This window comes from Phyllobates terribilis, unplaced genomic scaffold (assembly GCF_046119375.1).
Source record: "Phyllobates terribilis strain yellow unplaced genomic scaffold, ASM4611937v1 Scaffold_5__5_contigs__length_657084704, whole genome shotgun sequence".
Classification (NCBI taxonomy): domain Eukaryota; kingdom Metazoa; phylum Chordata; class Amphibia; order Anura; family Dendrobatidae; genus Phyllobates; species Phyllobates terribilis.
In genome coordinates, this window is record NW_027362765.1 from 73240981 (window position 1) to 73262380 (window position 21400).

At 46.7% G+C, this 21400-nt stretch overlaps 1 pseudogene; it reads left to right on the forward strand.

The window, feature by feature from the left end:
* LOC141270772 (uncharacterized) overlaps window positions 1–21400 on the forward strand; it is a 44835-nt pseudogene that overhangs the window by 14170 nt on the left and 9265 nt on the right.

Consider the following 21400-nt stretch of genomic DNA (forward strand, 5'->3'; position numbering starts at 1 on the left):
CTGGTGATAGCTAATAGCAGAGCACCGGTGGGTTACAGCGCCACCCGGTGCCGGTTCTCGGAGCACCCGGATGGCCCTGTCTTTGAACTTTGCAAAGTCTAACCCAGGGTTCTGCAAGGCCATTGCACGTAGCTGGGTTCGGTGGGCGTTGGACAGCAGACTCTCAATGAATTGCTCAGTCAACAGTTCATCTGCATTCCGCACACTGTCAGGGTCTGCCTGTTTAATGGCTCCCAGGGCCTCCTGTAAATTCAAAGCATAGTATCTTATACTGTCTTGGGCCCGCTGCTTGCACCCATAAAATCTCATTTTGATCTCTGCTGAGGTACGGGTATCAAAAGTGTCCTTCAGACGGGCTAAGATCTCCTTCACGGTCTCCTTGTCCCTGACTGACCAGGACTTTACTTCACGTTGGGCTGCGCCGGTTAGCTGGCCTACCAATATGCTCACTTTTTGTCCCTCCATCAGGGGGTACACTTTAAATAGGCTGTACATTTTCTCTTTAAAGTCGCTTAGGGTTGCGACTCCCCTGAGTATTGGGGCAGCTAGGCCGCTCCAGGGATGTAAGGCATTGTAAATGGCATTACTGCGGCAGCGGCCGCGCTGGCGGTGGGAGCTCCCACCATTCCTGGTATCTTCCGCCCCCCTAGTTAACCGTGGCCTACCTTTTGTTGCTTTTCCTCCGTAGGCCGCGGCTCCGCTGGTGCTGCTCCGGCGAGGACCTTGCGTCGCATCCTGGTGACGTCAGCGTCGCTCTCTCTCCTTCCAGGACCTTGCGCAGCGTCGGTGCATAGGGCGGGGCTTCAGGTCTCGCACGGTTTGGACGTCCACGCCCCTCTTCTTCCCTTGCGGCGTCCTGTAGATGGCGTCCGATGGCGGGAAAACGGCCGAAGACGGCGGGAAACGACCGAAGATGGCGGGAGACGACCGAAGATGGCGGGAAACTTCTCCGGATGGCGGGAAACTTCACTCAGGTAAGTACAAATTCTTTTTCAGGCACGCAATACCCGTTTGTGGCGGGTTGGTCACAATCCTGCCGACTACTCCAAAAAGTTGACGCATCCCCTGGGCCGTGTGTGCACGTGTGTGGGTTACCCGGAGCCGGGTCTCTGGGGGTTGTAGTCTTCGTGGCGGTGACCCTGTCCGTGGCTCAGGGTGGTCAGACCATCTTTTATAGGGTTTTTATGATTTAATGTCCGACTACGCCACCCGTGGATTGCGGTCAGGGTGTACCGCCGCTGCGAGGCAGACCGCTGAGGCTGGTGTGGTGTGCGCAGCAGAGGATGGGACAACTCCCCACGGGAGGAGTATAGCCTCAGGGCAGTGAGTGTGGATGATGGGAGTGATGGTGCACGGGTGAAGCAGGAACGACTCAGAGTCTTTGCAGTGCAGTTCAGGGTCTTTACTGATGATGATAAGGCAGACCCTCCCGGGAGTACTGGCTAGCATAAGAGGCCTGGTCAGTCTGTGAACAAACAGGAGTTCCCCTGGCCAGGTGGAGTTGTAGGCCTCCCCGTCTATCTGCACTTTTCCTGGCTACCTTGCTGTAAGCGAGTGGAAGTAGCCCACGTCCCTGAGTATACCGTGTGGTGCTCACCCGTATGACTGGTGACTTGGACCCTCTGGTAGCTTCCGCTCCTCGATGGCGGTACCAGTCCCTTGTGTGTGACTGAGCCTCCGGGCTTCCTATAGCCAGAGGACCTGAAATCCCCTGCCGGCTGGTTTCTGCTGCTGGATATATAAGTCCTCACAGCCTCGGACTCCTGTGTCCGGTCGTAGTGTCTTCAGCCAGGATGAGCAATATCTGCTTCCAGTCCCAGGCACTCAGCTCCTGCTCCTACAGAGCTCCTAGCTGTTGCTTTCCCTGTGTCTGCTTGTTCTCTTTCTTCTCTGGAGCTTCACTCCAGGCTCTAACTGAACTAACCCCGCCCCAGATCGAGTTTATATAGGGCAGATTCCTCCCCTATCTGGTCTGGGACAGGAGGTGTTGCATGTTTAAGGGCTCCTGACCAGGGAACCTCCCACTTGCTCCCAGACGTGATATTTCTATCACTGTGGCAACCAGACCCCTGGGGTGCCACATATGTTTCACAGGTGTAACACACCAAATACTCAAAGAGACAGCCCAAATAAAGAATTATAGGTCTAAGGAAATAGAGGTAGAGACCATTTTGTTTTCAAAGTTCTGATTTTTTTTTAATCATTAAAATGTAAAATAATCCATAAAAGTTAGTGATCACCATAATCATACTAACCTGAAGGATCATGCTGCAAGGTCATTTTTTCTGCACAATTTAGGCCATAAAAAAAAACTAATTAAAAAAACAATAGCGGTATTGCTTTTTTTCACCATTTCACCCCAATTTATTTTTTTTCCCAATTTTTCATTATATTGCATGATAAAATGACTGGTTTAATTCAAAACTACATGTCATCTTACAAAAAATAAGCCCTTAAGTCTATGTAAAGGCAAAGATAAAAAATAGTTATGGTTCTTTCAAGAAAGGAAGAAAGAATACAAAATCGCCCATCAAGAAGGGGCTAATGAGTTGATAATTGAATGTTTCTACAATTTTCTATAAAGGTTTTCACAGAAATGTTCTAAAATGTCTAATTAATTTTAGGACTTCTCATTCTCTTACAGTGTTATTGAAAATCATAATCATTTTTATTCTTGACAGATGACTGGACAAGGAGATTAGAGGGACATCTAATATTTTCAGATTTTAAAAATAATGATCGTGGTATCACACCAGATACATTTAAAGAACATACTGTCATCCACGATATACCTCCAGCCCTTAACAGAAAAATTCTATCAATCGATTCTTTTCAACAGCTTCTATGTTCTGATTCATCAAAGATTGCTGAGCAAAATAAAAATAACAGACTGAGTGTTGAACATCAGAGACCTCACATATGCGAGAAGCCACATTCATGTTCAGAATGTAGGAAATGTTTCACCCAGAAATCAGATCTTGTTAGACATCAGAGAATTCACACAGGGGAGAAGCCATTTTCATGTTCTGAATGTTGGAAATGTTTTAATAAGAAATCAAATCTTGTTGCGCATCAGAGAAGTCACACAGGGGAGAAGCCATATCCATGTTCAGAATGTTGGAAATGCTTTACAGAGAAATCACATCTTGCTAGACATCAGAGAATTCACACAGGGGAGAAGCCATATTCATGTTCAGAGTGTGGGAAATGTTTCAACCAGAAATCAAATCTTGTTAGACATCACAGAAGTCACATAGGGGAGAAGCCTTATTCATGTTCAGAATGTCAGAGACGTTTTACAGAAAAATCACACCTTTTTGCACATCAGAGATATCATACAGGGTAGTAGCCTTTATATTTTTATTTTAATCGCTTCCCTGTCGTAGGGCTTAATAGTACATCTTCGGTCAGGTCTGCATGTATGAACTAAATTCAGGAGCTGAATCTGCAGCATATTGAACAGATGCGGGTTGTTTTGCACAGCCAGAATCTGCCTGTATCATCAGTGGCCGGAACTAGCTACAATAACTGTGTCAATTAAATGTTTAAACAGCAGCAAACTACTAACATTTGCATTTAAATCGTATGATTGTCGGGGTAATAGTTGGGTGACAAATAATAATTCCAGTTAAGGGCCTGCTGAAGGCCCATATTGGTTCAACCTCTCTTGGAGGGCTAAAAAAATAAAGTATTATATAGTCATCATCTGGCTGCAACAGCAGCGACCAGAGCTACTGGCTCCGATTGCCTTTGTCTAACTATATATTCTCTGATGTCAATTACTTACATTGGCATTCAAATGGCACGATTACTAGTGCTCATGACACAATTACTGGGTGGTGAGGTTATAGCAGACAGGGCCTGCTGAAGGCTCCATGACAGGCATCTTGGTGTTCAAGACTCCAAAAGACTAAAAAATAATTTTTTACAAATAAAAAAAATATATATAAAAAAATTGAATGGTCTCCAGTTGAAATATAACGAAATTAAAAAAAGTCTGATCAATATGGAATTAATTAACCTGTACTGTAAACGCTGTGAAAAAAAAAATAGAATTGAAGAATTGCTGTTTTTTTCTGCATTTCCCCAAAACAATGCAATAAATCAATCAATAACTATTAAAATATTGTATGTACCCCATATTAATTCCAATAAAACATTATGAGTCTCACTAAATGGCAATGCGAAGCAATTTTCTTTTTTTTTAACAAATTTTAGATTTTTATTTGCACCACTTAAATAAATAAAGAACTATACTGTAAGACCTGAAAAATCATGTTGTCATTTTTACCACACAAAGCACACTGTAAAAGCAAAAAATAAAGCAGAATTGCATTTCTGTCACCATTACACTATATTTGTAATTTGTTTCTGTGTCCTAGTACATTTTAAGGTATAATCAATGGTATTGTTCACAACTACAACAAGAAAGCCTTCATCTGAGATGGAAAGATAAAGAAAGTTGTTGCTTTTGGAAAAAATGAAAGTGCAAAAACTAAAAATCGCCTAGTTGTGAAGCGGTTAAGTCAGTATGTTGACAAAGTATACAAGAAAAAATTATAATAGTTAAGGCCCATTTCTACTGTCTGGTAATCAGTCAGATTCTATTGCTACTGACCCATTGTTCAAAAAATTGTGTAATGTAAATGGGTTGAGCGACGGAACGATGTATCCAAAAACAATCATTCATTGCTCATATAGATGAGCAAGAAAATTCTCATTCTTCCTTTTAAAAATAGTACAATGTGAATGGAGATTTTTCGCTCCTTCAATGATTTGACTGACAAAAAAGGAAATTCAGTTTCTAAGTACCCTGAACAAAAATATAAAGGCAACACTTTTGTTTTTGCTCCCATTTTTTATGAGTGGAACTCAAAGATCTAAGACTTCTTCTATGTACACAAAAGTCCTTTTTCTCCCAAATATTGTTTAGAAATTTGTCTAGATCTGTGTTAGTGAGCACTTCTCCTTTGCCGAGACTATCCATCCACCTCAAAGGTCTGGCATATCAAGATGCTGATTAGACAGTATGATTATTGCACAGGTGCCCCTTAACCTGGTCACAATAAAAGGCCACTCTAAAATGTGCAGTTTTACAGTATTGTACAGACCTTTGCATCCTCACCCATTGAGCATGTTTGGGATGCTATGGATCTGTGAATACGACAGTGTGTTTGAGTTCCGGCCAATATCCAGCACCTTCACACAGCCATTGAAGAGGAGTAGACCAACATTCCACAGGCCACAGTCAACAACCTGATCAACTCTATGGGAAGGAGATGTGTTGTACTGCGTGAGGCAAATGGTGGTCACGCCAGATACTGATTGGTTTTCTGACCCCCCCCCCTTCCGGACCACGCCATAACTGTAAAAACTGTATTTCAACCATTTCATTCACGATTCTCGTCCTGTATAAACACTTGCCTGATATCATTTACAATCACGTTGTTTAAATAATTATCATGTCGACGAAAACTTTACAGTGAACGTATAATCATCACATGAAATACAAGACAGGGGAGGAAAGCACTATAGAGTATTAAATAACGATTAGGAAATGTATGCAATCACCAATAAACATCTGTCATAAAAAATCTAACAGAATCTAAATAACTCTTCTCTGTGTCAATCATGTGTAAAAAAATATTTCAGATTTATATACACAAGATAAAGGCATCTTAAAGATGAGACAACAGTTGTGGAGAGATGCAGCTTTACGCGATCATCACAGTTGTAGGGGCAATTATCCAACTGCCCTCTTGTCTTGTCTCATCCAATTAAAGGGGTGTTCTACGAATTAGATGAGATCATTATTACACATCTGAATTAAAAACTTTTATCCTTGTGTTTGGTCTATATTTTTTATTTTAGATGTTCCAATATTGACATACAATCTATGGAGAGCTGGTATTTCTAATGTAAAAAGAATTATATAGTATGGTTAAAAAAGACATTAGTCCATCAAGTTCAACTAAGGAATGGGAGAGAATATGAATGAAATGAAAGTAAAAACATAATAATAATAATAATAATAATAAAATCTGCTCCTGATCTCGGTGTTGATCAGATTGGATCAACATTTAGAGCTCGAATTTGATATATATATAACTACAGTAAGTGCATATTTTGCTTTAAAAAAATCATCTCAGCCTTTTTTGAAACAATTGACCTTTCGTGCTGTGACTAGCCCTCCAGGTCGGCTGTGCCGCGGAGTCATAGTTCCCTTAGTAAAGAATACAGAACACCTTTTAAGCATTTTTACATGTGTGACACCCCAGGGGTCTGGTTGTCACAGTGATAGAGATATTACGTCTGAGAGCAGGTGGGAGGTCCTTTGGTCAGGGATCCTGTGCATGCCACACCTCCTGCCCAGCCTTGGGAGGGGAAGAACTTCCCCTGTATAAACCCGGGGCTGAGGCAGGGTTAGTGAGTCCAGGAAGAGTAGAGACAAGAGCAGCATAGGAAGCAGCAGAGTCACAAGGAGTCAGGGGCTGGCAGCTAAAGAGCTCGCCCTGACTAAGAAGATTCTTTACCGGACCCGGAGTCCGAGGCTGTGGGGACTAACTTCTACCCAGCAGCAGAATCCGTCAGGCAGGGGATTTCAGGTCCCCTGGCCCAGAAGCCCGAAGGCCCGGTCACACGCGTGGAGCGGAAGCCATTAGAAGGCCCCGAGTCACCGGCCATACGGGTGAGCACCACACGGTACACTCAGGGACGTGGGCTACTTACATCAGCTTCTAGCAAGGTAGCCAGAAGAGTACAGTCAGCTTGGGAGGCCTACAACTACGCCTGGCCAGGGGAGATCCCATCTGCTCAAGGACTGACCAGGCCCCGTTCGCTAGCAAGTACTCCGGGAGGGTCTATCGTTGTTACCAGTAAAGACCCTGAACGCTACCATACCGTCTCTGAGTGGTTCCTGCTACCCCCATCATCCACGTCGGCTGCCCTGAGGCCATACCCCTCCCGTTGGGGGTTATACTATCACGCTGCACCATCCTTCCACCGGCCTCAGCGGTCTGCCCTGCAGCAGCAGCCCCCTGGCTGCATTCAACGGGTGGCGTAGTCATCAACCATTTTCTACCGCTAACAGACTGCCGTCCAGTTTGACTCCCTGGGCACGGACCGGGTCACCGCCACGAGACTACAACCCTAAACAGATCCGGCTCCGGGTAAGCTCCCGCGTGCGCAACGCAGCGCGACACAGGCCCAGGGGCGCGTCAACTTTGGCGTAGTCGGCAGGATCACGTGCCCGCAACCACCGGGTACTGCGTGCCTGAAAAGCAAAGACTGTTCAAACTTACCAGTGGTGAAGATTCCCGCCATCGGTGAAAGATTCCCGCCATCCGGCGCCATCTTCAGCCTTCTTCCCGCCATCGGTGAAGTTTCCCGCCATCCGGCGCCATCTTCAGCCTTCTTCCCGCCATCCGTGGAGTTTTCCCGCCATTGGACGCCATCTTGAGGACGCCGCGCGGGAAGAAGAGGGGCGTGGACTCCGAAAGCGCGCGAGAACTGAAGCCCCGCCTCACGTCCGGACGTTGCGTAAGGTCCTGGAAGGAGCCCAGCAGACGCCGACGTCACAGGAGCGCGACGGAAGGTCCTCAACCCTGACGATCCACTGCGGAGCCGCGGCCTACGGAACAGGATCATCGCAAGGTAGGCCACGGTCCACTAGGGGGGAGGAAGATGTCGGATACGGAGGAGAGCTCCACTGCCTCAACCCCCGCCAGCGCTACCGCTGTTGCAGTTATGCCCTTCACCATGCCCTATATCCCGGGAGCAGCTTGGCTACCCCAGTACTCAGGGGAGTCACATACCCTGCATGACTTTAGAGAAAAGCTGGATAGCCTCTTCCAGGTGTACCCCCTCACAGAAGAGCAAAAAGTGAGCATCCTGGTGGCCCAACTAACTGGGGCAGCCAAAAGGGAAGTAAAATCCTGGCCACCTGGGAGGAAGACTGTCGCAGGGATACTAACCCGGCTGAAGGACACCTTTGATACCCGCACCTCAGCCGAGATTAAACTTAGATTCTACGGGTGCAAGCAGCGAGCGCATGAGAGTATAAGGGACTATGCACTCAACCTACAAGAGGCCCTGAGGGCCATTAAGCAGACCGACCCTAATGGAGTGGGAAACGAGGACAGGCTGTTGACCGAACAATTTATAGAGGGTTTATATTGCAATGCCCACCGCACCCAGTTGCGGGCAATGGCCTTACAGGACCCTCATCTAGAATTTGCACAGTTCAAGGACAGAGCCATCCGGGTGCTCCGAGAACCGGCACCAGGTGGCGTTGTGACCCACAGACGCCCCACTACCACTTACTACCAGGAGGCGGCGCCCTTGTCAGCAGGGCCTGTGGGAGCTGATGCGCAGGCTTTGGACAATGACCCGGCTCCAGACCTACACCATCAGGTCCAAGAGCTAGCTAAAAGCGTTGCTGCGCTAACCCGAACTGTGCAGTCTTTACAGGTTTCCACTCCAGGGAAGATCCAGCTGGCATCCGGACCGGAGGACATCCCGTGGCATCGACCAAGGAGGACCCCACCGGCCAGAGGAAGACCCAGTGACCGATACAGCGAGGACGGACGACCCATCTGCCGCCGCTGCAATCAACCCGGACATATGGAAAGGTACTGTTCTTTAAACGGGCACAACCTGGGGTAGAGGGCCAACCCCCAGGAAAAAGATCACCAGGCCCATCGAACTGGCGCGACAGATATGTGGGAGGACGTCCAGTCTTGCCTGTGGTACTGGATGGCATTCCCATGAGTGCCCTACTGGACACCGGGTCACAGGTCACCACCATCCCGTACGTGCTCTTCAAGCAGTACTGGAATGACTCGGATATTACCCGCTACCCTGACGACGACTTGAGTATCATCGCCAGCAATGGTCAGCCCGTGCCACAGATCGGATTTAAAGAGGTGACCATCAAAATTGGTAGAGTCGAACTGGCCGCACAGGGACTGATCATTGTAGATATTGACAAACATGAGAGTCACCCAAAAATAACTCTAGGAACTAATGTAATTGAAAATTGTCTTGCAGAGGTGATTTTCCTTTTACAGCAGGTTGCCAAGAATGCCAGCTCCGGCGAGCAGCGGGTGCTCCAGAAAGAGATCCGGGCACTGATGCAACGGCAACAAGTGGAACTCTCCGGCGGTGAGATTGGTAGCGTAAGAATGTGTGACCCTTTTCCTATTGCCATGCCCCCAAAAAGTGAAATGATGATTTGGTGCCGGGCAGCTATTGGTCTGAGAGGTAGAGATTACCAGGCAATGGTAGAACCAGTTTACTCAGACAGTAGGCCCACCATTTTGACAGCACGGGGGGTGGTCAATGTACGCCATGGGAGGGTGCCCGTTCGCATAATAAATATCGGGGAGAGGGAAGTGTACCTGCCCCGGTATGCCACGCTAGCCAAATTATATACCACTAATCAAAATTCTATACAATCTGTGGAGCCCTTGCCTCCATCTCACCCGGAGGAAGGTAACGGCTCTAAGAAAGACATGGAGGACTGGTGTCAGCAACTACATCTGGGTACTGACTCCACTCCCTCACACCAGAAACAAGGAGTCTATCGGGTGGTTCAAGAGTATGAGAGAGTGTTTAGTAAACACCCGTTAGACTTCGGGCGAGTCAAGGGGGTAGAACACCGCATCCCCACGGGAGATCATCCTCCCATAAAAGAGAGGTATCGACCCGTACCCCCTGCACATTACCAACACGCCAAGGGGATGCTTAGAGACATGAAGGAGGCTGGGGTAATCCGGGATAGCTGTAGCCCCTGGGCAGCCCCACTAGTTTTAGTCAAAAAGAAAGACAACACCATGAGGATGTGTGTAGATTACCGGAAAATCAACCGTATCACACACAAGGATGCGTACCCCTTACCAAGGATAGAGGAGTCATTGGCTGCTTTAAGATCTGCTAACTTCTTCTCTACCTTGGATCTCACTAGCGGGTACTGGCAGGTTCCTGTAGCAGAGGCGGACCGGGAGAAGACCGCATTCACCACCCCGATGGGACTTAGCGAGTTCACCTGCATGCCGTTCGGACTCTGCAACGCCCCAGGAACCTTCCAACGATTAATGGAGTGCTGTCTGGGCCACAGAAACTTCGAGACGGTCCTGTTGTACCTGGACGATGTCATCGTATACTCCAAAACTTATGAGGACCACCTGAAACACCTGGCGGAGGTGTTCGAAGCTCTGGCGAGTTACGGCCTAAAGGTGAAACCCTCCAAGTGTCACCTCCTGAAACCAAAGGTGCAATACCTGGGACACGTGGTGAGCGCTGACGGAGTGGCTCCCGACCCCGATAAGATCACCGCAATTAAGGGATGGCCAAGCCCCTCCAGCGTAAAAGAAGTGCGGCAGTTCCTAGGGTTGGTAGGCTACTACCGAAGGTTTATTCCCGGTTTCACCAAAAAGGCAGCACCTATGCAGGACCTCCTGATAGGCCAGTCCCGGAAGGCCAAGAACCAGAAGCCGCCCTTCAAATGGGAAAAGCTAGAAGAAGAGTCCTTCCGCCAGCTGAAGATGGCCCTCACGGGGGATGAAATCTTGGCGTACCCGGACTATAGCCAGCCCTTCATCCTCTACACCGACGCCAGTAACATCGGGCTAGGAGCCGTACTGTCCCAGATTCAGCAGGGGAGAGAACGAGTAATCTCCTATGCCAGCCGAAAACTGCGACCCACCGAAAGGAACCCCGAAAATTACAGCTCATTTAAGCTAAAGTTCCTGGCCGTGGTATGGGCAGTCACCGAGCGCTTTAGGCATTACCTCGCTTCTTCCCGGTTCACCGTATACACGGATAACAACCCGCTGACACACCTGGACACGGCAAGACTCGGTGCCCTGGAGCAGAGGTGGATGGCCCGTCTGTCCAACTACGAGTTCACAATTAAATACCGGGCAGGGCGCTCCAATACCAACGCGGACGCCCTGTCCAGGATGCCCAACCTGCCGGACGGAGGAGAAGATCCGGAGGGACTGGAAGAAGTTGAACTCCCTGCGTTCCACCGTCATGGGACTATCCAGTATTCCCACCGGGTAAGGAGTAAGCAGGCTGCTACGTTGAACCCCTTACCTCACTACAACTGGGCGGAAACGCAAGACAGCGACCCTGCCGTCCGACTGGTGAAGGAGATGCTGACTCGCCCGGAGGCTAGCCTGGAATCAGACGCTCCAGAGGAAGCCAAACAACTATGGGCAGAGAAGAGTCGACTGTTCCTTTACAAGGGGAAGTTGTGCCGCAGAATGGTTAACTCCAGGACGCATGAGCTACTCTGGCAAGTAGTGGTGCCACGAAGAGACGCAGCCATGGTGATGGAGGCATACCACGACGGAGCTGGACACTTCGGGTGGAAAAAGCTGGAGTTCCTGCTGCGCGAGCGGTTCCACTGGGTAGGCATGAGGGGAACCATCGAGAAGTGGTGCAGAGACTGTGGCCCGTGCAATCTGAGAAGGAAGGACCGGGCCAGCCAGAAGACTCCCCTGCAGTCCATCGTCACCCGGCAACCGTTGGAACTGGTAGCCTTGGATCATGTAAAACTGACCCCCAGCAGAAGTGGCTACGTCTACGCGTTAACCATCGTGGATCATTACTCCCGGTTTCTGGTCGTCGTCCCCGTCAAGGACTTAACGGCTCGAACAGCAGCTAGAGCCTTCCAGCAGCACTTTTGCCGTCCACACGGGTACCCGGACCAAGTGCTGACGGACCAGGGACCTGCCTTTGAAGCGGAGGTCTTCCAGGAATTCTGCAATCTGTATGGCTGCCGGAAGATAAGGACGACACCCTACCATCCGCAAACTAATGGACTTTGTGAGAAAATGAACCAGGTGGTAATGGATCTTCTAAAAACGTTGCCCCTGGAAGAACGCAGTCTGTGGCCTGAGAAGTTGCCCGATCTGGTGGACCTATACAACCACATCCCGGTAGGTTCCACCAACTGTACCCCGGCTTACCTAATGAGGGCAAGACCTGGTAAGTTACCTGTTGACCTGGAAATGGGAGTCCTGACGCCCGAGGACACTTCACCAGAAACGGACTGGGACACAGAGAGGCAGCAGCAGTACCGGAAAGTACAGGAGAGCGTGGAGCGAAGTCTCTGTCAGGCTAGGGAAAGACAAGAGAAGACTTACAACCAGTATGCTCCCGCTGTTCCCCTGGTACCCGGAGAGCAGGTCTTGAAGAGGAAGAGACGGCTCCACAAGTTGGACGACCAGTGGGAGAAGGACCCGTACACCGTACTGCCCTCAAGCCACGAGAACCCGAAGGTCTGTACCATCAGTAAAGACGGAGGGGAAACCACAGCCATTGTATCCCGGGACCACCTGAAGAAGTGCCCCGAACAACTGAGGAACCCTGAGGAGGAACAGGAAGACCATCGACCCGTGGAAGAAAGGGAAGATATGGTTAGTACCGTGCTCGGGGACTTCCCTCGGTCTTGGACTCAAGTCAATGGTGCAGTTGTGGTACCCGTACTCACCTTCCTCCAACCATCATCCCAAGAACCTACGGAGCAACGGGTAGAGCTGGAAGAGCAGCCGGTCCAGGAGGCAGAAGACTCCACCCAAGCGGAACAGGAGAATCCACCCTCTGCTTATAGTGAGCCTGCCGTACCCCTAGTGAGACAAAGAGCCGGTAGACAGCTGCCCAGTTTACCCTTGACAGCTCCTACACCCTATAGTTCAGGGCCAGACAGTCAGCTCCGTAGGTCCACTAGGGCCACTAGAGGCCAGTTACCCGCACGTTGGAGGATCTAAATGTTTAAGTTGTTTTACAATGTTTACCTGTTTATTGTTGCTTGTGTGTAATTTTGTGTTTCTAGTTGTTTTTAGGAGTCTTCGGTGGATTTACCGGGAATCCTTTGTATATAGTTGGAGCGTAACCCAGGATGAACTAGAGACTGTTAAGGACTCGGGGTAGGACAGACCCCTACCTGGTTACGTCTCCCTGTGTTGGTGAAATGGACACCTTTGTTTTTCTTCAAAGACTGCACCCGGTTGCGGACATCCGTGACCATCTTATTGTGTTTCCTTATTGTATTTTATTGTTCTTTGATATACCTTGTTATATTTTTCTAAAAAGTGTTTAGTCCCGGAGTACTAAATTTCACTAGGGGGGAGTGTGACACCCCAGGGGTCTGGTTGTCACAGTGATAGAGATATTACGTCTGAGAGCAGGTGGGAGGTCCTTTGGTCAGGGATCCTGTGCATGCCACACCTCCTGCCCAGCCTTGGGAGGGGAAGAACTTCCCCTGTATAAACCCGGGGCTGAGGCAGGGTTAGTGAGTCCAGGAAGAGTAGAGACAAGAGCAGCATAGGAAGCAGCAGAGTCACAAGGAGTCAGGGGCTGGCAGCTAAAGAGCTCGCCCTGACTAAGAAGATTCTTTACCGGACCCGGAGTCCGAGGCTGTGGGGACTAACTTCTACCCAGCAGCAGAATCCGTCAGGCAGGGGATTTCAGGTCCCCTGGCCCAGAAGCCCGAAGGCCCGGTCACACGCGTGGAGCGGAAGCCATTAGAAGGCCCCGAGTCACCGGCCATACGGGTGAGCACCACACGGTACACTCAGGGACGTGGGCTACTTACATCAGCTTCTAGCAAGGTAGCCAGAAGAGTACAGTCAGCTTGGGAGGCCTACAACTACGCCTGGCCAGGGGAGATCCCATCTGCTCAAGGACTGACCAGGCCCCGTTCGCTAGCAAGTACTCCGGGAGGGTCTATCGTTGTTACCAGTAAAGACCCTGAACGCTACCATACCGTCTCTGAGTGGTTCCTGCTACCCCCATCATCCACGTCGGCTGCCCTGAGGCCATACCCCTCCCGTTGGGGGTTATACTATCACGCTGCACCATCCTTCCACCGGCCTCAGCGGTCTGCCCTGCAGCAGCAGCCCCCTGGCTGCATTCAACGGGTGGCGTAGTCATCAACCATTTTCTACCGCTAACAGACTGCCGTCCAGTTTGACTCCCTGGGCACGGACCGGGTCACCGCCACGAGACTACAACCCTAAACAGATCCGGCTCCGGGTAAGCTCCCGCGTGCGCAACGCAGCGCGACACAGGCCCAGGGGCGCGTCACATGGACCATTTATATAAAGTTGAGATCAAAATATTCAATTTACTTTGGAAATTAGGTTTGTGAGCAAAATCTACAAACTTTCTGATGTCTGCAATAATCCAGCAAAACGACAAGAATATAAATAGCTCAACACAATATAACAAGTGGTTTCTCCAAGTTCAACACAAAATGCCACTTCTACTGCAATCTCAGTTATTCACTCCCTTCATAACGAGCATCATTAATACTTAGTAGAGAATCTTTAGCAGTTATGACATGCTGCATATGTGATGCATTGCTAGGCACCGTGCCCCCTGAACACAGATTTACCCTTCAATGTGCTCTTGAAATAAAACTGATCCACACTGTGCCTCCTGAATATATGAAGACTCTGGGATTTCAGATCATGCTTGTTCCACATCCGGGAGAAAAAGCTGACTAAAAATCGATTCTGATTTAAAAATAGGGTAGAAGAGAGACATGGACAGCAAGATGACAAAAAATAGACTCTTGTTTCCCTTCTGTGGTTTGCAGAAGAAGACTTTATTGGGGCCTCACTCATAATAACCGTCTTACAGTATTATTGACTTTGTTGCCCATTGCAACAAATCAGAGCTCAGCTTTCATTCTACCAGAGAAACCAATTAGAGCTCAGCTTTCATTTTACCAGAGCAACAAATCAGAGTGTTACGATCTGGGTCTGGATTGGAGTCTTTCTTATTGTAACCACTAGGACTAGCACAAGTAGTCATTGGATAGCCAGAGGTCGGTACACAGGAACAGCAGTATGGTATGGAGGATCATCAGGTCGCATAGTCAGTGGATTGCCAGAGGTCGGTACACAGGAGCAGCAGTATGGTATGGAGGATCAGCAGGTCGCGTAGACAGTGGATAGCCAGAGGTTGGTACACAGGAACAGCAGTATGGTATGGAGGATCATCAGGTTGCATAGTCAGTGGATTGCCAGAGGTCGGTACACAGGAACAGCAGTATGGTATGGAGGATCAGCAGGTAGCGTAGTCAGTGGAAAGCCAGAGGTTGGTACACAGGAACATCAGTATGGTATGGAGGATCAGCAGGTCGCGTAGTCAGTGGATAGCCAGAGGTTGGTACACAGGAACAGCAGTATGGTAAGGAGGATCAGCAGGTCGAATAATCAGTGGATTGCCAGAGGTCAGTACACAGGAACAGCAGTATGGTATGGAGGATCAGCAGGTCGCGTAGTCAGTGGATAGCCAGAGGTTGGTACACCGGAACAGCAGTATGGTATGGAGGATCAGCAGGTCGCGTAGTCAGTGGATAGCCAGAGGTTGGTACACAGGAACAGCAGTATGGTATGGAGGATCATCAGGTCGCATAGTCAGTGGATTGCCAGAGGTCGGTACACAGGAATAGCAGTATGGTATGGAGGATCAGCAGGTGAGAGGCTGGACTAAAGACTGGGAGCTCAGAAATCTCACAAGGAAGGACATGCAAGGCTAGGTTTAAATATGGAGTCCAATCAAAAAATCACAGGATGAGCCAATTGGGAACAACACAGGTACAGATATCTGAGTTAGCAAGGAACTGTCCAGAGAGCTAAATAGCTCAAAGGGAAGAGCTTCTGCCTGGTGCACAGGAGTCACTGGGTTTAAGCTCTGACACAGAACTTGGCTTTCATTTTAACAGAATGGAGTAAGACATGAATAAGGTTCATCATCTCCTTCCTGCCAGTGGTTCTCCGTAGTGTTATGTGTGTGTAACATGGCGAATTGTGACATTGTAGGCTGATGTACACACAGGATCCTTAACTGAAACACAAGACTGTTCTGGTGGGAAGTTTCTAGATCTTGCCGCTCCAGTAATAAGCACTATACATGGTTTGATTTAAAAATGATGTAGCAAAGGATTTGTGGACGATGCCAAGCAAAAATACACCGTGCCAGGAGAGAATTATCAGCAGCCTAAGGAAATCATTTTGAAAAAAAAAAACACAGCTGATGCCGGTCAACTGAAGAACATGTCATCATGTGCTGAAATCTCCTCATCTCTGACGCCACCAGATGTTTGCACTGAAAGGGTTAAAGGCGGGGAAAACCAGAAGTGTGCGGAGTATTGTATGTGGTTACATAATATTATGATAGATGACCATATGGACCCCGAACAATACATCATGTCTAAGTGCTGCTCCATAGAGCCTGACAAAGAACAAACAGAAATCCACACAAGCTGCATCTACAGCAAACTGAGACAAGACGGCACAACCACATATGCAGTGGCATGTAAAAGTTTGGGCACCCCTGGTCAAAATTACTGTTATTGTGAACAGTTAAGCAAGTTGAAGATGAAATGATCTCTAGAAGGGCTAAAATAAAAGATGACACATTTACTTTGTATTTAATATATTTAGCCTTCCTCTTGTGTTAGGGTCGTGACCGACCCGTTTTAGGTTTTAAATGCATACAAATTCTACATACATTTGTTTATTGCATCAAGACTTTTTGACTTTTTCAGGAATTTATTTTTAAACAAAATACAATAAATAAAACTATTTTACTAAATTGTAAAAATGCTCTTATTAAAATTATAACATTTGTGTTGTTGGGGTCAATTTCGACCCAGGTCTAATATAAGAGTAAAAAAACAATAATAAGTCCCAAAACTGAACTCATAAACACAATATAAACCAACAGCCCACAGCCAGCTCTACCTCCAACAACTTGAGTTAGGGACATGTCCAGGCATGTATGGCCAAATCAGCTTAGAGTTGGTACTTTGCAGAGTATACATCTCCAGTTTACACATGCAACAATGAGGAGAAGATTTGATGTAAGCCAAATTCTGGATTATATCTTAGATGATAATGAATCAGAGGACACACAGCAGCAAACTGATACAGATGAACAGGTTTCTGAGGAGGAGGAAGATGATGTGGAGTATCAACCGGAAGACACAGACTGTTCTGATCAGTCTGATGAGGAGGTCACTGGTGCTGAAGCTGCTCCCGCTGAAAGATTCAAATCCAAAAGTGGCAAGATCAGTTGGAGCTCAGTACCTCCAGATGTATATGGCAGGGCAGATGCTGCAAATGTCATAAAAATGACCCCTGGGATCACAAGGTTTGCTGTGACAAGAGTAAGTGACATCAAGTCATGTTTTGATCTTTTTATGCCATTGTCAATAAAAAAAAGTCATTATTGCTATGACAAACCTTGAAGGATAAAAAGTGCACGGCAACATGTGGAATGACCTTCATGATGATGTCCTGGATGCCTACATTGGTGATCTTCTCCTTGCTGGAGTGTACAAATCCTGCAATGAGGCCACTGATAGTCTCTGGGACGCATCGACAGGCAGGAATATTTTCCGGGCAACAATGTCACTTCAAAATTTTCAAATGATATCAAGAGTCCTCAGATTTGACAACAGAGACACCAGAACAAAATCTGACAAACTTGCTCCCATCAGGAATGTTTGGGAGAAATGGGTGCAGCTCCTTCCACTGATGCTCAACCCAGGGCCAGAGGTGACAGTAGACGAACGTTTTCTCCCTTTCCGCGGAAAATGCCCCTTCCGGCAATACATGCCAAGTAAGCCAGGCAAATACGGCATAAAAATTTGGGCAGCCTGTGATGCAAAAACTAGCTATGCATGGAATCTACAGATTTACACAGGCCAGTCTGCAAGCGGCATCCCTGAAAAAAACAAGGAAAACGTGTAGTCCTCGATATGACTACTGGACTGCAGGGTCACAACATTACTTGTGACAATTTTTTTACCAGCTATGACCTTGGACAAGAACTTCTCAGGAGGAAAATCACCATGGTGGGCACAGTGAAAAAATACAAACCTGAGCTGCCCGCTGAATTGTTGCAGATGAAGGACAGGGCTCCACTTTCCTCAAAGTTTGTTTTTACAGACACCACCACTGCTGTTTCATACTGCCCCAAAAAACAACGGAATGTGGTACTGATGTCCACACTTCACAAAAATGCAGCTGTGTCATCAGGAAGTGACAAAAAGCCCAGAATCATCCTGGACTATAACAAAAATAAAGGAGGAGTGGACAACCTGGACAAGCTGACTGCCACCTACACTTGCCAGCGAATGACTAGGAGATGGCCAATGGTTGTATTTTACAACATCCTTGATGTGTCAGCATGCAATTCATTTGTGTTGTGGACCCACATTCACCAAGGATAGAATTCAAAGAAAAAACACAAGCGGAGGATGTTTCTTGAGGAACTAGGAAGATCCCTTGTCAAGGCGCACATTGACCAAAGGGAACGAGCACCCTGAGACCCAGCCGCTGCAGCCTTGGTCCGACAACTCCAGAGCTCAGCAAGTGCTTCGTCCACACCCACAGCAACACAAAGAGCATCATCACCAGCATCCTCCTCAACCAGGCCTGCCTCAACATCAACCACAACAGCCACAACCCCAGTGAGACCACCTGATTCTAAAAGAAAGAGGTGTCAGGTCAGCCCTAGCAATAAGGACAGAAAGACAAACACATCGTGCTTCGGCTGCAAAAAATACCTCTGCAAAGAACACACAAAAAGTGTCACTTTTTGCCACACATGCATCTAAATACTAATGCATCTAAAAACTAGTACTTGATTTCTGTTGATTTGCTTGATTGATTGTTGCTTGTTTGTTTGTTTGACCTAGAAAAGCTACTTTTTATTATTATTGCTATTAATGTTAATATAATTTTCATCTTTTATTTGTATTAAAGTTCTATAAAAAAAAAAATCAGTTTTTTGCCTTTTTCATAAAGTAGTTAGATATGGGTCAAAATTGACCCGTAACACCATAGATGTTACTAGAGTTAATAATATAAAATATATATATGTATACTTTTTTTACATTTAAAAAATGAGTTCTAAAACCCTTCAGTAACAGTCAGGTAATATAACAAACTTTTTTAAGTTTATATTATTCTCTTGAGGTTCATTTGACAATATTTTTATATTGAAAATGAAGGGTATGCTTTCAAATGAAAGGCCCAGGGGGCCACAACAAAAATATTAAAATCAATCCTTCCATGGATGAGAAACCCTAACAAGGTAACTAAGAGGTAAGAAACAAATTGGATCATAAATAACTGTTTTTAGGGTATCCTAGGGGTGATTTAAGACACGGGTCAAAACCGACCCATTAACATAAGAAAGAGTAACAGAAAGCTAACACAAGAGGAAGGTTAAGGCAAAAAAATAAATATATATGTGTGTGTGTATATATATATATATATATATATATACGCTGTATATAGTCATTTTTTTATTTTTTACATTTTAAAAATTACAGAAAGGAAAATGGGCTGATGCAAAAGTTTGGGCACCCTTGGAGATTTGTGTGCTCAGATAATTTTGACCAAGGTTTCAGACCTTACTTAGTGTGTTAGGGTTATGGCTTGTTCACGATCATCTTTAGTAAAGGCCCAGTGATACAAATTTCCCAGCTTTATAAAAACCCAGTCTTCTCTAACCTTGTACCTAATAACAGCAGCCACGGGTCCTTCTAACAAGCTGCCTAGCACTCTGAAAATTAAAATGGTGGAGGCCCACAAAGCAGGAGAAAGCTACAAGATAGCAAAGTGTTTCAAGTTGCCCTTTCCTCTGTTTGAAATGTAATTAAGAAATGGCAGTTAACAGGAACTTTGGAAGTCAAGATATGGACTGGAAGACCAAGAAAATTTTCAGTGAGAGCTGCTAGTAGGATTGCTAGAGAGGCAAATCTGAACTCCCGCTTGAGTGCAAAAGACCCTCAGAAAGATTCAACAGACTCTGGAGTTGTGGTACATTGTTCTACTGTTCAGAGATACCTGCACAAATATGGCCTTCATGGAAGAGTCATCAAAAGAAAACCTCTCCTTCGTAAAATTCAGTGTCAGAAGTATGCAAAAGAACAACTAAAGAAACCTGATGCATTTTGGAAATAAGTCCTGTGGACCGATAAGGTTAAAATAGAACTCTTTGGCCACAATGATCAAAGGTATGTGTGGAGAAAAAAGTGCACAGAATTTCAGGAAAAGAACATATCGCCAACGATTAAGCACGGTGGTGGATCAATCATGCTTTGGGGTTGTGTTCCAGCCAATGGCACGAGAAACATTTCACAAGTAGAGGGAAGAATGGATTAAATGAAATTTTAACAAAATCTTGATGCAAACATAACACCATCTGTAAAAAAAAAAAGCTGAAGTTGAAAAGAGGATGGCTTCTACAAACGGATAATGATCCTAAACACAAGCCAAAATCCACAATATACTACCTCAAAAGGCACAAGCTGATAGTTTTACAATGGCCCTCACAGTCTCCTGATCTGAATGTCATTGAAAATCTGTGGCTAGACCTCAAAATAGCAGTGCATGCAAGACGACCCAGGAATCTCACAGAACTGGAAGAATTTTCCAAGGAAGAATAGATGAAAATCCCTCAAACAAGAAATGAAAGACTCTTGGCTGGCTACAAAAAGCATTTACAAACTGTGATACTTTCACTTCAACTAGAAACACAGAATGTTAGAGTTGGAGGGGACCTCCAGGGTCATTGAATCCAACTCCCTGCTCAATACAGGATTCACTAAACCATCTCAGACAGATGTCTGTCCAGCCTCTGTTTGAAGACGTCCATTGAAGGAGAACTCGCCACCTCTCGTGGCCGCCTGTTCCACTCATTAATCACCCTAACTGTCAAAAAGTTTTTTCTAATATCATATCTGTATCTTCTCCCTTTGTTTCATTCCAACTTGCTTAACTGTTCACAGTAACAGCAATTTTGAATAGGGGTGCCCAAACTTTTACATGCCACTGAATACCCTGTGTAAGTAATATAGTTAGACATCATATGCACACAGCTCCGCTCCATACACGTCGTACACACATGGCTCTACTACATCCACACTGTAAGTCCTGCAGACACTGAGGCTCCTGATCATGTGACCCCTGACTCCTCCCCTCCTGTGACCTCACCACAGGTCCTGTGCGCACAGAGCAGCCATATATCCAGTGTGCGGCTCTGCAGGTGGAGATTCCCCATTACTATTAACCCCCTCAGTGCTGAGCCTGTGATAAATCCCTGTATGTGACTATAATGTGATTGTGTGTTATACCGGGGGCAGGACGGGGCCATGACTGGATGTAGTGATCACGTGAAGCCGGTAACAGCTCCGGAGATTTCTTACATGCGATCTTTATGATGTTACATCTTCATCTTCTCTCCATTCAGGTCCCTACAATATCGGATCCTCTCAGTGGAGATCTTCTATATAAGAGAATTCTCCTGATTGACCTGTCAAGGATGGATAGGGACAGGGACAAGATGGCGGAGAGGATATTACACC